Raw genomic sequence first — 14,192 nt, forward strand, 5'->3', positions numbered from 1 at the left:
TCACCCGAGAGAAACACAATTGTTGGTACGTCACTGTCGGTGCCAGTGTTGCAAGCCTGGGCGCCACTTGCTCATAACGCAGCTGCACCCTAGACACCAGTGCTTAAAGAGCCTTGAACAGTGCTGCAGGAACACTGGTGTGCACTACTACGGGAATGGTATAGCTACAGCATGCAGCGGCGACGATGCTCCCACCAGATGCTACTGCAAGCTTGCCACCTAGAGTGCCACACCCCTGCAAACATGGGAACCAATGATGTTGTGACGACCGGCGTCGGCCATGCTGCAAGGGCCATCGGGGGTTTCCAATTGGGTGTTGTGGCCAGTTCTACTGGAGTCACCGGTGTTACGGACGATGCCGCGGGAGGTCACCGGTGTTGTTTCAATGCCGGTGCGGCGGGAGCAGTCGCCGATGATGTGGTCGGTGCTGTGGGAGCACCGTCGATATTGCAAAGACGCGTACTATTCGATTCGTCAGTCATGTTGCGATAGGGAGAACAAAGCACACTGTATGTTGTGTGTGCCGCGGTCCTTCAATAGGGAGAAACAAAACAAAGTCTCTCTCTTGCCTATCTGTTGCACTGGTCCATCCAATGGCTAGGCATGTTGAGATCTGGGTAGATCGGTCGGACAGCTGGCCAGCCGACTGAATACGCGTCCTTGTAGGGTCAGCATCTCCTAACCATCAAACAGTTAGTTGGTTCTTTTTTTAGAGGAATTTTTGTAGGTTGATGATCACATTAGTTTGTTTCGTTTCATGGTATACATGCATCCGTGCGTGTTGTATGTGTGTTATACACAGCGGCCAGCAACATGCTTTGTTCATTTACTCGAGACAGATTCAAAAGTGCACCGAGGGAAAAAAATTGAAAGACCAATGAGACGCATGACAGGAAAAACAAGCAGGAGACATGCATGACCTATCCTCATATGTACTGCATTCGCTCAACTGGGTAAAGCATGCCGGGCTATATAGCCAGCTGCCCATCCTTTCCACCCGCAGTATATATAAGTTTGGTTTGTTGTTCTATTAACTCATCATCCACATGAGAGAAACAATCTAGTTAGCCATCCGTTGAAGCTCGTGTGGTATGGCCCATGGGACATTGGAGCAAACCAAACTGCAATCTCATCTCACCATCACGCGAGAACGGATTTGTACCTGTACCGAAATGTAGCCATACTTTAGATCGACCATCATTGTGAACCTAGCTACGTTTGAATGTCAATTATTCAGTTTAGTCTCTCACTGGTGGTTTACACATCTCCGTCGAAAACCAGAAATCCCCCCCCAAAAAAATATGTACTTAGATGTGATGGACTTGCCTTGTGGCCTGGCCTCCATGCATGCATGTTAGGATTGTCTACCGAGCTAACTAACTGTAGGCATTGGAGGCTGAGACGGCTGCATGCATGGAGGGTGTTAGCCTTGCTCTAGAGTGGAGCGAAGACCCCTTCATGGTGGAGACGGACAACCTTGTGTTGGCCAATATGCTCTCTGAAGTTGAGATGAACAGCTCACCTGTAGCTGCATACGTTCGTGAGATCAAAAGGCTCCTTGGGCATGGTAGGGAGTTTCCTATAGATCATTTCTTTAGAGATGGGAACAAGGTTGCCCATGCTTTGGCTCAGATGGGGCAAACGACCCAACGCACCGCTCTTTGGCTATGTATAGGGGTCCGGACGAAATTGGCAATCTATGCCAGAAAGATTGTAATGCCTCTTCTTAATTAATGGATTTATCCATTCGCAAAAAAAGTTAACTAGTGTGGGAGATTGGAGAAAACCAAACTTCAGTCGCCGATATAATTGTGAGGCTAGGAAAACAAAGCAAAAATTATTTTATAACTGAACCCACCAATATAAATTTTTGGGAGACTAGGAAATAGAGAAAACATAGCTGTTATTTATTAAAAATATACATTATGGGGTCACCGATATGATTTGCAAAGCACAAGTCATAAAATCCAGGCAGGCGGTGGCTGTAACCGACAAGCATACTTATCCCAACTAAGGCCCGTACCACACCTGCAACCAATACCTTGATATGGACTCGGCAAGCTGTATGCCAAACATGCATCAGATCTGAATACAAGATTGATCATCACATTACTTTCTTTGTGCGATGGAACCCACATTCATCTGTGGTTCATGTACGTGTGGGATAGATATACTTAGTTTGTTTTACGGGTGATTGATGCAAAATGGCGCTAAGAAAATGAGAGACCGATGTGATGATGCATGACAGATTGACATGCGCAGAGCAAGGAGGCATGCATGACCGGTGCCCAAATGTAAAGCATTCGGTTATTTCAGGGAAAGTGCATGCATAAACATACCTTATCAATGCGAACATCTGGCTAGGCAGGCTAACTATATGTATCATTTGTTGTATCACATAAGAGAACCATCCTAGTTAGCCAGCCAGCCTGTCACGAACAAGCTCATGTGTCACCAACAAGTGTCCAAATTAACTAGTGTGGGAGATTGGAGCAAACCAAACCTCAATCACATCTAAAACTGGCGGAGTGTGGAAGTTGTACATGTACCAAAATGTAGTTAAACTTGGATGGAAAACTTGGCTCGCATATAAATTGTTGTGGTGAATGTCTGAACGTGGCTGAAGCTTATTCAGTCTAGGTGTCGGATGCGATTTGAAGATCTCCGTGCGAAACCAAAGGGATAGTTTTGAAAACAAACCGATTATGTCGTCTGTTGAGCAGGGCAATATTTAATATTGTTCGGCAGTCTTTTAAATCCATTGTCATTTGTCAAGTATTTATTAAATATATATTGTGCAATCTTTGATTCCAAGTCAATTATGTTGATCTGATTTGGCTGGTGGCTTTTGAAAGGGATGGACAACACCGCTGTTAGTCACAAAAGGAAAATGTTGCTGCTTTTTTTTAGTGACTTGTTGAAAAATCCCCAGCTTCTGAAGATGTGATGCTCCTTATCTGTGTTAAGATGCATCTATGAGTAATTGATTCAGAAGGTCAATGGGGATTATACTTGAGCTTCTTTTACAACACTTTGCAATCGATGTCTAAGCGGGCAATCTACAGAATTGCCGGCCTCAGCAACAAGGATAAGCGAAAATTGCTTCTAAACTATATTAACTTCCCATTTCTCTAAAGGCCTAATGATTCAGAGAGAAAAGAAGACTCCAATTCTTCTGCCTGGCTACACACCTACTGCTGCTTTCCCTACAAGGTGGTAAGCCACCTACCAATGATCCAGATCTGAATTGGAAATTAGGAATACCTAACTACTAGTAAAACAATAGGCCTAACATGCAGTCTGAAGTCCATGTCACTGAAGGCAATATAGTAAGGGCACAGCAGCAAAAGGAGAGATTTCGGTACCTGATTTGGTTTGCTTGGAGTAGAGGATGTCCAGCTCATCGTCGTAATGGACAATCCCATCAAGGGTCAACAAACTGAACTCCAAGCAATTTAGCTGCCATTGCAAGGCAAGTAGATAACAACGTTGTGACAGATCTGCAAGTCAGGACCAAGAAAAACAGAGAGTTTGCTTAACCTGAAGCTAAACGCGTTTATGGTTATTTGTTGTAATTGGTTATCAATTAATCACATCTATTGAGTAGGCTTATCAGGGTGCGATCAGCCTAACAATGAACTCATATAACGCCAAACCCATATATGAGTTCGACATGTATAAAACTGAATCTAAAAACTGAAAAACGTCAAAAGTAGGACATATAAGAACACAAAGGTAAGTAATCAAACAATGGTACTCGGTTACTTTATTATCTATGTTAACATCTTCACGTTCCTGTATGTCACAGTCACATGGACCGATGTTAAGATTTACTAGGTATGAAACCAAATGCATCATGTGATTATTTTTGGACATGTAAGAAAGAGTAATCTTCTCTTTGAAGTATACCAAAATTGTACAGATATACATATACCAGTCACTAAGTTAGAAGATTAAGAAAAAAGAACAAGACCTATGCTCAAAAAGATGAAACACATAGCACCTATTCTGAAAAACAGAGCAACTATATCTCTCTTGCAGTCAAAGAGGAGTTCCTTCTACCTTGTATCAATAGAGAACCACAAGTAAAATCTTTCTACCTTGAGATGTATATACGTATTTATATCTCCACTTTGTTCTATCTATAAAGAATCTGAACTAAAATCCTTTATGTTGATATGCACTACAAATATATGGAAAAAGGTATGTTCATCCTTTGAGTGGCTCAAGCTGCACTTCCATCGATCCCGGTGAACTAGAGTCCATTTTACCGTCGAATCTATTGGACTGTATAAGATCAACTGAATCGTCTTCCTTAGTGTTGCCAAGCACGAATTTGTGAGTAAGGCCATCGGCGCCATCTCTTCTTCGCTTAACCTTCAGGTACTCGAGGTAAGCCACCATCAGTACAGCACCCACAACCCATACAACCAATCCACATGTAAGTCCCTTAACCGTCTTGCTTCCGTACCTGTGCCCAAGATGCTGCAACCCAGTGAAGAGTGTTGTGACAGCGGCTACCAGAGCAGTCCTCCCGGTGTAGGTATGCAGATATTCCTAGATGATCCTGTGGAGGAGAACAATGAAGTTCCTACTGGGAGCAAGAGACAGAGGACCGCAAAGTCCTTTGGTGATGATTTTCTTGTGTATCTCATAGATGACACTCCCAGTTCTATTTCAGAGGCCTATGCATCTGAAGATGCTGACTACTGGAAGGAAGCGGTTCGTATTGAGATGGATTCCATCTTGGCGAATGAAACTTGGGATATAACTTATCGTCCTTATGGGTGCAAACCTATAGGATGCAAATGGATACTCAAGAAGAAGCTTAGGCCTCATGGTACTATTGAAAAGTACAAGGCTCGGCTCGTGGCTAAGGGTTATACCCAAAAGGAAGGTAAAGACTTCTTTGATACTTACTCAACTGTGGCTCGACTGACCACTATTCGAGTTCTACTTTCACTAGCTGCCTCACATGGTCTTCTCGTTCATCAACTGGATGTTAAGATAGCTTTCCTAAATGGAGAGTTGGACGAGGAAATCTATATGGAACAACCAGATGGGTTTGTACTAGATGGTCAGGAAGGAAAAGTGTGCAAGTTGTTGAAGTCTTTGTATGGACTCAAGCAAGCACCCAAACAGTGGCATGAGAAGTTTGAAAGAACTTTAACAGCTGCAGGCTTTGTTGTGAACAAAGCTTACAAATGTGTGTACTATCGCCATGGTGGGGGCGAGGGAGTTATCCTTTGCTTGTATGTTGATGACATACTGATTTTCGGAACAAATCTGAATGTTATTAAGGAGGTCAAGGATTTCCTATCTTGCTGTTTTGAGATGAAGGATTTAGGAGTGGCTGATGTCATTCTGAACATCAAGTTGTTGAGAGACGATGATGGTGGGATTACATTGCTTCAATCTCACTATGTGGAAAAGATCTTGAGCCGCTTCGGCTATAGTGACTGCAAGCCTTCTCCAACATCATATGATCCCAGCGTGCTGCTTTGAAAGAATCGAAGAATTGCTAGAGACCAATTGAAATATTCTCAGATTATTGGCTCGCTTATGTATTTAACCAGTGCTACAAGACCTGACATCTCTTTTGTTGTTAGAAACTGAGCCGGTTTGTCTCAAAACCAGGAGATGTGCATTGGAAAGCTCTGGAGAGAGTTTTGCGTTATTTGAAAGGCAATGCGAATTATGGAATTCACTACACTGGGCATCCAAAGGTGCTTGAAGGGTATAGTGACTCAAACTGAATCTCAGATGCTGATGAGATAAAGGCCACGAGCGGATATGTATTCACTCATGGAGGTGGCGCTATTTCTTGGAAGTCTTGCAAGCAGACCATCTTAACGAGGTCAACAATGGAAGCAGAACTCACAGCACTAGATACAGCTACGGTCGAAGCAGATTGGCTTCGTCGACTCTTGAATGACTTGCCGGTTGTTGAGAAACATGTACCAGGTATCCTTATGAACTGCGACAATCAAACTGTGATCATAAAAGTGAGCAGCTCAAAGGATAACATGAAGTCATCAAGACACGTTCAGAGAAGGTTAAAGTTTGTCAGAAAAATGAGAAACTCCGGAGTTATTGCATTGGATTATATCCAAACGTCTAAAAATCTGGCAGATCCTTTTACTAAGGGTCTATCATGTAATGTGATAGATAATGCATTGAGGGAGATGGGTATGAGACCCACAATATGAGTTGTTCACAGTGGTAACATACTCTTTGTGATCGGAGATCCCGTGAATTAGATGTGGAAGACAAACTGTTGGTCAACTGGGAGGAGAGTACCCTTACTGTTAAAAATACCACTCCATGAAGATGCAATACTCTTCTAAATCTGCATGGCAGGTTGATGTATATCTTAATATGTTCTAAGAGGCTCATTGAAGAAGAGATGTTGTCCTGCAGAACATATTTTGAGGAACGCACCTATATGAGTCTGATTGTTAAATGTCGCAATCTATGAGAGTAGGGTTCTCTCTAGTAAACTCATGAAAGGTCTCAGAGTATGACGCATAAGCTCCACCCGTGGGGAAGATCCACGGTAGCCACATATCGGTCAAGGCTTTGTGTGAAGCTAGATTCGCAGAAAACTTGCAGTTCAAGGCCCAGTCCACTGTTCAAGATGCTTACTAGTGCGCATAGAGTTCTAGGTGGAAGTTCAACTTAACAATCTCCACTGCAGTATCGGTATATAAAACAGTGTTTTGGAACCAAAGGCAAATTTTGTGTGCCTCCGGGGTCTGGTGGGGGATTACTGGAATTTTGTCTATTTTGGGCCAGCCCAATAGCAGTTTCAGAAATTTCTAATAAATCCTAGAGGCCCACGCAGCCCGTTCGTGCAAGGCAAGAGGTGGAACTAAAGTTTAGTCCCACATTGCTAGTTTAGAGGGAGTTGGACCTCTTTATAAGGGAGGTTCTTTTCCCACATGTATGAGCATGAGAACAAGAGGGATATCCACGCGTGCTCCTCCTCCGCTGCCCGCCTCGCCACATCACGACGCGACGCGGGTTGCGGGTATGAGCCGAGCCGATGGAGATTGAATACGAACGGCGCACCTCTTCACCTGCTGCATGTTCCTATATAAGAGAGGTCGCTCCTCTCCGGAGAGACACATCAGAAAGACCATCTCCCTCTCGCCACCAAGTTCCCAAGCACTGCGCTGCTGCTACGTTCTTCCCCATCCCGTCTTGCGGCGTGCACCGCAGGGCGGGACAGTAGGCCTCCGAAACCGCACCTCTTTGAGTCATGTATGCCCCGGACTCCGATGACTACTTCCACGACGACGAGTTCTTCCCCGACATCAACAACCTCCTCGACGACATGGCTGGCGAGGACACCGACCCCAAGTCCAGTGCTAATGCTGTTGTTGTCCCGTATGTGTTCTTCTCCTTTCTGTTCGAGGTCCTGCCATAGTTCCTTGTTCTGGTGTTTGTCCTAGATATGTTAGATTCTACTTCATATATGAAACTTGCCCTACTGTCTGCTCTAGATAAGCTTGGATACAGTTCATTTATGCAGATGTTATTTACCTTCTCTCTGTTAGATCGCATGACTAGTTTTATCCCTGTTATATTAGTCATGCTTTATCTAATATTTTTGTTGATAAAATCATTTGGTAAATTGCTCATATATCCAACAACATGTTGCGGCGGCAGTACTACTGCAAACTTGCCACCTTGGGTGACACACCCCCGCAAACATGGGAACCAGTGATGCTACCATGGCCCCGGCCGGCGTCTGCCATGCTGCGAGGGGCACTAGTGGCTTCCAATTGGGTGTTGTGGGCAGTGTTGCGGGATTCATCTATGTTGCAGCGATGTTGCAGGAGGCCACCAATGTTGCGGTAGAGCAGCCGTCGATGTTGTGATCGGTGGGAGCGTCGCTGATGGTGCGAAGACGCAGGCTATTCGCCATGACAGGGAGAACAAAGTAAAATGTATGTTTTGTGTGCCATGTTGCTGCGATAGGGAGAAATGAAGCAAAGTCTTTCTCTTGCATGCTTGTTGCACTAGCCCATCTGATGGCTAGGCATGTTCAGATCGGTCTGGCCAGCCGACTAATGAAACCGACTGGTTACGAGTCTGTGAGGCGCCAGCTCCGTCCTAACCATCATTAGTTGGTTCTTTTTTGAGGGGGTTTTCAAGAGGATTTTTTTAGGTTGATGATCACAATAGCTTGTTGCGTTTCATGGTATACACGCATTCATGCGTGTTGTATGTCTGTTGTACAGTTTGGCCAGCCACATGCTTTGTTCATTTACCGGGTAAGGATTCAAAAGTGCACTCAGGAAACAAAACAAGCAGGAGACATGCATGACCTATCCTCATATAAGTAGGGTTTGTTGTTCTATTAACTCACCATCCACACGAGAGAAACAATCTAGTTAGCCATCCCTTGAAGATGAAACTGTCACGAAGAAGCTCGTGTGGCATGGCCCATGGCCAACAGGTGCTTAGAGCATAGGATATTGGAGCAAAACAAATCACAATCACATCTCACGATGGAGGAACCAGCCGCTTGTACCTATGCCTCAATGTATTCGTACTTGGATCAACCTAGCTATGTTGGAATGTCAAATCATATCAAGATTGAGGACACCGGCAAGAGAAACTAATTGTGTCAAAATATATCAAGGAAAGAAAAATTATTCAGTTTAGTCCTTACAGTGGCTTATACATCTATGTGGAAAACATGAAGTCTCAAAAATATACTTAGATTTGAGAACCGAGATGGAGCTTCGGTAATAGATTTGCCTTGTGAGTTGTGACCCTACCACCATATTAGCTTGGTGTATCAGGGCTAACCCTAGGCATCAGTGTTGTACTCAATGCTTCAGCCAATGGGTTCTACAATGGTTACCATTTGTGACCCTTTTGGGAAACAGTTGGGGATTGATTTGAGAACAAACCAATTAGGTCTTCTGCTCAGCTACGTAATGTCCATTTATCAAATATTGTGCAATTTTTGAATCTATCCCCAAGTATTTATCAAGTACTATCAAGGCACATACTGTACTCCAACCCAATCCTTGTTGTGACAATACGTCTCTGATATGGAGTCACGAAGTTGTAGGCCAATTGTGCATCCGAGCTAGGACCAATATTGATCATCACATTACTCACTTTGTGTGGTGAAGTCCACATTCATGCGTGTTGCATGTACGTGTGGGCCATACATACTTAGTTTGTTTATCGAACACTGATGCAAAAGGGGACTAAGAAAATGATAGACCGATGCGATGATGCAAGACAGATTGACCAACAAAGCAAGCAGACATGCAAGACCGGTGCCTAAATGTACTGCATTGGGTCAATTCAGGTAAAATGCATGCATATACATACCTAATCAGTGCTAACATTTGGTTAGGTAGGCTAACTATATGTATGGTTTCTTGTTCCAGGGCTGCTATATAAGGTATCACACAATCCAACCTAGTTAGCCAATCAGTCCTTGAAATGGATCTGTCACGAACAAGCTCATGGGAAAAAACAAGTGCCCAAATTAGTGTGGGAGATCGGAGCAAACCAAACTTCAGTCACATCTACAGGTGGCGGCGGCGGTCAGTTGTACATGTACATTAATGTAGTTATACTACCATGGAAAGCATGTGTATCAAATAAGTAATGTTATGGCGGATGTCTGAATTAAGTTAAGGAAGCTTATTCAGTCTAGGCGTAGGATGTGGTTCGAAGATCTCTGTGGGAAACCAAAAGGATTGTTCTGGAAACAAACTGATTAGATCTTCCATTGAGTAGGGCAATGTTTGTTTACCAGCATTGTGCAAAGTTTTGGATTCATTGCCATTTGTCAAGTATTTATCAAATATACATTGTGCAATCTTTTGAATCCATAGTCGGTTATGTTGATCCAATATTGCTGGAGGCTTCTCAAAGGGACAAGTGTAAACAACACTGCTGCTTTTTTATGGCTTCTTGATATATTCTCATCTTCTGAAGATGATGAGATACTTACGTCCATGTTGAGATGCTTCTGCGGCCAGCTGATTCATAAGGTCCGAGGATTAAACTGGAGCTCTATGCCTCTATTTACCGTACTTACCTACCACTGCTCGTGTAATCAATGTCTAAGCAAGCAATCTAAGGAATTTGTCAGCCTGAAACAACAATAATAGTAGAAAATTGCTTTTAAACTAGATTAATTTCCCATTTCTCTGAAGGCCGACCAAATTAGAAAGGAAAAAAGACAGATTCTAATGACAAAAGGACAGATGTACTGCAACATTGCCGCTTATTTTTCTCCCTCTGCCTGCCAAAACACCTAACTCTGCTTTCTCAACAAAGTGGTAGCCCAACTACCAAAAGATCCAGATCTGAATGGGAAACTGGGAACACCTACCCAGTAATACAATAGGCCTAACATGCAGTTTATGTCCGTGTCACAGAAGGCAATATACTAAGGCACAGCAGCACAAGGAGAGATTTCGATACCTGATTTGGTTTTGCTTGGAGCAGAAGAGGTCCAGCTCATCGCCGTAATGGGTCAACAACCTGAACCCCAAGCATGTTAGCTGCCATTGCAAGGCAAGTAGACAACAACCTTGTGACAGATCTGCACGTCAGGACTGCGAAAAACAGAGTTCGCTTAACCTGAAGCTAAATGCATTTATGGTAATTTGGTGTACCTGGTGATCAACTAATCACATATGTTGAGTAGGCTTATCAGCCTAACACTGGACCAGCTTCTGTTGGTGCTAAATTGCCAAATCTATATGAGTTCGAGATGAAGGGTCAAAGTAGGACGTATGAGAACACAAAGGTTAGTAATCTGAATGTAGTGCTCGGTTACTTTATTATATGTATGCCCACAATTTCACATTATTATATATCGTAGTCCCACGGATCGATGATAAGATTTACAGGGTATGAAACCAAATGCGTCATGTGATTATTTTTGGACATGCAGGAGTAATCTTCTCTTTAAAGTATATACCAAATTGTACATATATACATACCAGTCACTAAGTTAGAAGATTAGGAAAAAGAACATGACCTAACCTCAAAAAGATGAAAAAAAACAGAGCACCTATTCTAAGCCATGTGGCAGCATGATAATACCTCTCCTGCAGTCAAAAAAGGAGTTCCTTCAACTCGTTGTATCAATAGAGAAACTCAAGTAAAATCCTTCTACCTTGAGATGTATACTATATCTCCACTTTGTTCTATACTTATATCTACAAAGAATCTGAACTAAAATCCTTTATGTTGATATGCACTACAAATATATGGAAAAAGGTATATATGTTCATCCTTTGAGTGGCGCAAGCTGCACTTCCATCGATCCAGGCGAACCAGAGTCCATTTTACCGTCGAACCTATCGGACTGCAGAAGATCAACTGAATCGTCTTCCTCAGTGTTGCCAAGCACAAACTTGTGCGTGAGGCCATCGACGCCATCTCTTCTTCGCTTAACCTTCATGTACTCGAGGTAAGCCACCACCAACACACCACTAACAACCCATACAACCAATCCACATGTAAGTCCCTTGATCGTCTTGCTGCGGTACCTGTGCCCAAGATGCTGCAACCCGGTGAAGAGTGCCGTGACAGCGGCTACCAAAGCGGTCCTCCCCGTGTAGGTATGCAGATATTCCCAGATGATCCTGTTTCTTGATAGAATTTCTCCATTCTCCGATTGGTGTGGTCGGAGATAAGCATTTACCGGCTGCATACAAGTGAATGTAAATGCGACTGCGCCGATTTTAGCATGCGTGGATTTGAAAGAGAAACCCCGGAGCTCGGCAACGGCGAAGAGAACCCCATGAACATGACAGCCAGGCCTGAGTACTGAAGATATGTGTGAGCCTGGAACCAGAGGTCCCCTTTGACATGCTTCAGGTACCGCGCCGCGACGATTCCTCCTGGGAGCAACAATCCCCATGCCACAAACATCATGAACCCATGAACGGCGAGCACCGGCCGCAGATCCTCCACCGCCTCCGCCAAGCCGCTGAGCAGAAGTATCCGGACAGGCCGGTTGCTGGTGACGGAGTGCATGTTCTTCACACTCAATCGGCCAGATGACCACTGGGAGCCCATGGCCCAGATGACCTTCAGAGGTGTCGAGGGATCGACGATGTTCTTGCACTCCACCCTTCCACTGCACGAAGGCGTCAATGGGCGGGTGAACTCGAATATGATCATGCCGTTCTCCGACCGGCACCTCTTGTAGGTGAGGTTCTCGTGCGTCTCGTGCACGCTCATGCCGTCCTTCCCGTCGATCCAGTACGAGTTGACATGTCCCGCGCCGTTGCCGTCGACCCACCCGACGTAGGCGTAGCTGTTCACCATTGCGCCGCCGAAGCCGATGGCGATGTACCCGCTCTTCTTCTCGCCGCGGGCGGCGATGTTGATGGAGTCGCCGGACAGAGTCCAGAAGAATGTCACCTGCTGATCGTCCAGCAGCACGCTGTTGTTGTACATGTCGCTGAGGCCGCCGTCGACCACCTGGATTTTCCACCCCATCTTGGGGTCGTAGAGGGATTGGTAGTACACCAGGTCCGGCGTGTTCCGGTCGGGCAGCCAGACGAGCTCCGTCGGCGTCGCTGGCACGCCCTCCGCCGTCGGGTCGCCGGCGTAGATTACCTCCGAGGCGTTCCGGGCCGTGGCGTTCCCGCCGACGGCGTCGGACGTGATGTACAGCGGCACGTCGTGCCCGGCCTCGACGGAGAAGGTGACCGGCACGCCGCGCTCCACCTTGAGCAGAGGCGCCTCCTTCTTGTTGATGTAGAGCACCTTCTCTGGGTTGGGTGGGTTGGGGTAGTGCAGCGCTGGCCCCGTGGTGACCACCAGCGGGGTCTGCCGCTCCGCCGTGATCCTGCCCTGGTCCTCCTTGTCCTCGGCGTCCAGCGGGCCGGGGCACCCGTTGGTCGCCGCGGACACGTTGAGCGTGAGGAACCCGTACGCGCTGCCCGCCGGCGCGCCGTGGTTGAGCGGCAGGTAGTACGGCCTCAGCAAGTCCGGCTGCCGGAGCAGCCCGATGGCCCAGATGACGGTCATCTCCCTCGTGGCGTTGACCGCCACGTCGTACCTCTTGTCGGGCGACGCCAGCGGGCGCGAGAAGCGCACGAAGGAGACGCCGTCGCGGCGGTGGCCGTAGACGAGCCTGGTGTTGTTGACGGACGCGTCGCCGGCGGTGCTGCCGTTGCGGCGGTCGTAGAACGTGTCCGGGCAGACGCCCTCGGCTCCGCCGTCGCCGCGGAGCAGGCACTCGCTGTACTTGGTGACGAAGTAGTCGTCGGCGAACGGGAGGCCCTCCTCGGTGAAGCCGGCGACGGCGACGTCGGCGCCGATCATGGAGACGTCGACGTCCTTTCCGCGTCCGTCCACTCAGGGTCGGAGGTGATTCGTTACGCTCTCCCTTGGTCACCGCACGTAGCCGTGCATTATCGTGTTGGTCGTATATATGGATCTCATCAGTTTCCAGACAAACGACGTTTCCCTCCTCTACCAACAGAGAGAACAGCACATTCTCTAATTTACTCGACGACATAAACATGAGACAGCTGACATTTTACTTAGCACCAACCAACACACAACTGACAACATACAAGCGAAGAAAAGATTAGACAGTTCAGAAATGCAGTTTTTGTAATGCTGTGAAAACAAGTACTCCCTCTGTTCCAAATTACTTGTCACAAAATGGATGTATCTACAACTAAAATACATCTAGATACATTCATTACTTCGACGAGTAATTCCGAACGGAGGGAGTAATTGACAACTCTCGAGAAGCTCTTAATTTAGCCTTAGGCATTTTCACAAAAAAAGAGATTGTAATAGGGTAATTGTCTGGTTTTATTATTTGAAGTCGGGCCAAAAGGATGTTGATTCATTAAAATGGCCGGCCTAGCAACCAACAAGAACCAGATACACACCATTGGAAAGACGGCAAAAGCTAGTGTTGCCTACATATGCCGTCGTCATCACCCCTCCCCGAGTAGGTCCGCCGCCAACGTCTCCATGATCAGCGCTGACGTCGTCGTCGTTGGCTTCACCGAGGAGGGCCTCCCGTTCGCCCACGACTACTTCGTCACCAAGTACAGCGAGCGCCTGCTCCGCGGCGACGGCGGCGCCGAGGGCGTCTGCCCGGACACCTTCTACGACTGCCGCAACGGCAGCACCGCTGGCGACGCCTCCGTCAACAACACCAGGCTCGT

General features: G+C 46.2%; 1 pseudogene; it reads right to left on the reverse strand.

Moving 5' to 3' along the window:
- Positions 1–219: 219 nt before the first annotated feature.
- LOC119339446 lies at positions 220–13,329 on the reverse strand (annotated as a pseudogene).
- Positions 13,330–14,192: the final 863 nt, after the last annotated feature.

This window comes from Triticum dicoccoides, chromosome 7B (genome assembly GCF_002162155.2).
Source record: "Triticum dicoccoides isolate Atlit2015 ecotype Zavitan chromosome 7B, WEW_v2.0, whole genome shotgun sequence".
Classification (NCBI taxonomy): domain Eukaryota; kingdom Viridiplantae; phylum Streptophyta; class Magnoliopsida; order Poales; family Poaceae; genus Triticum; species Triticum dicoccoides.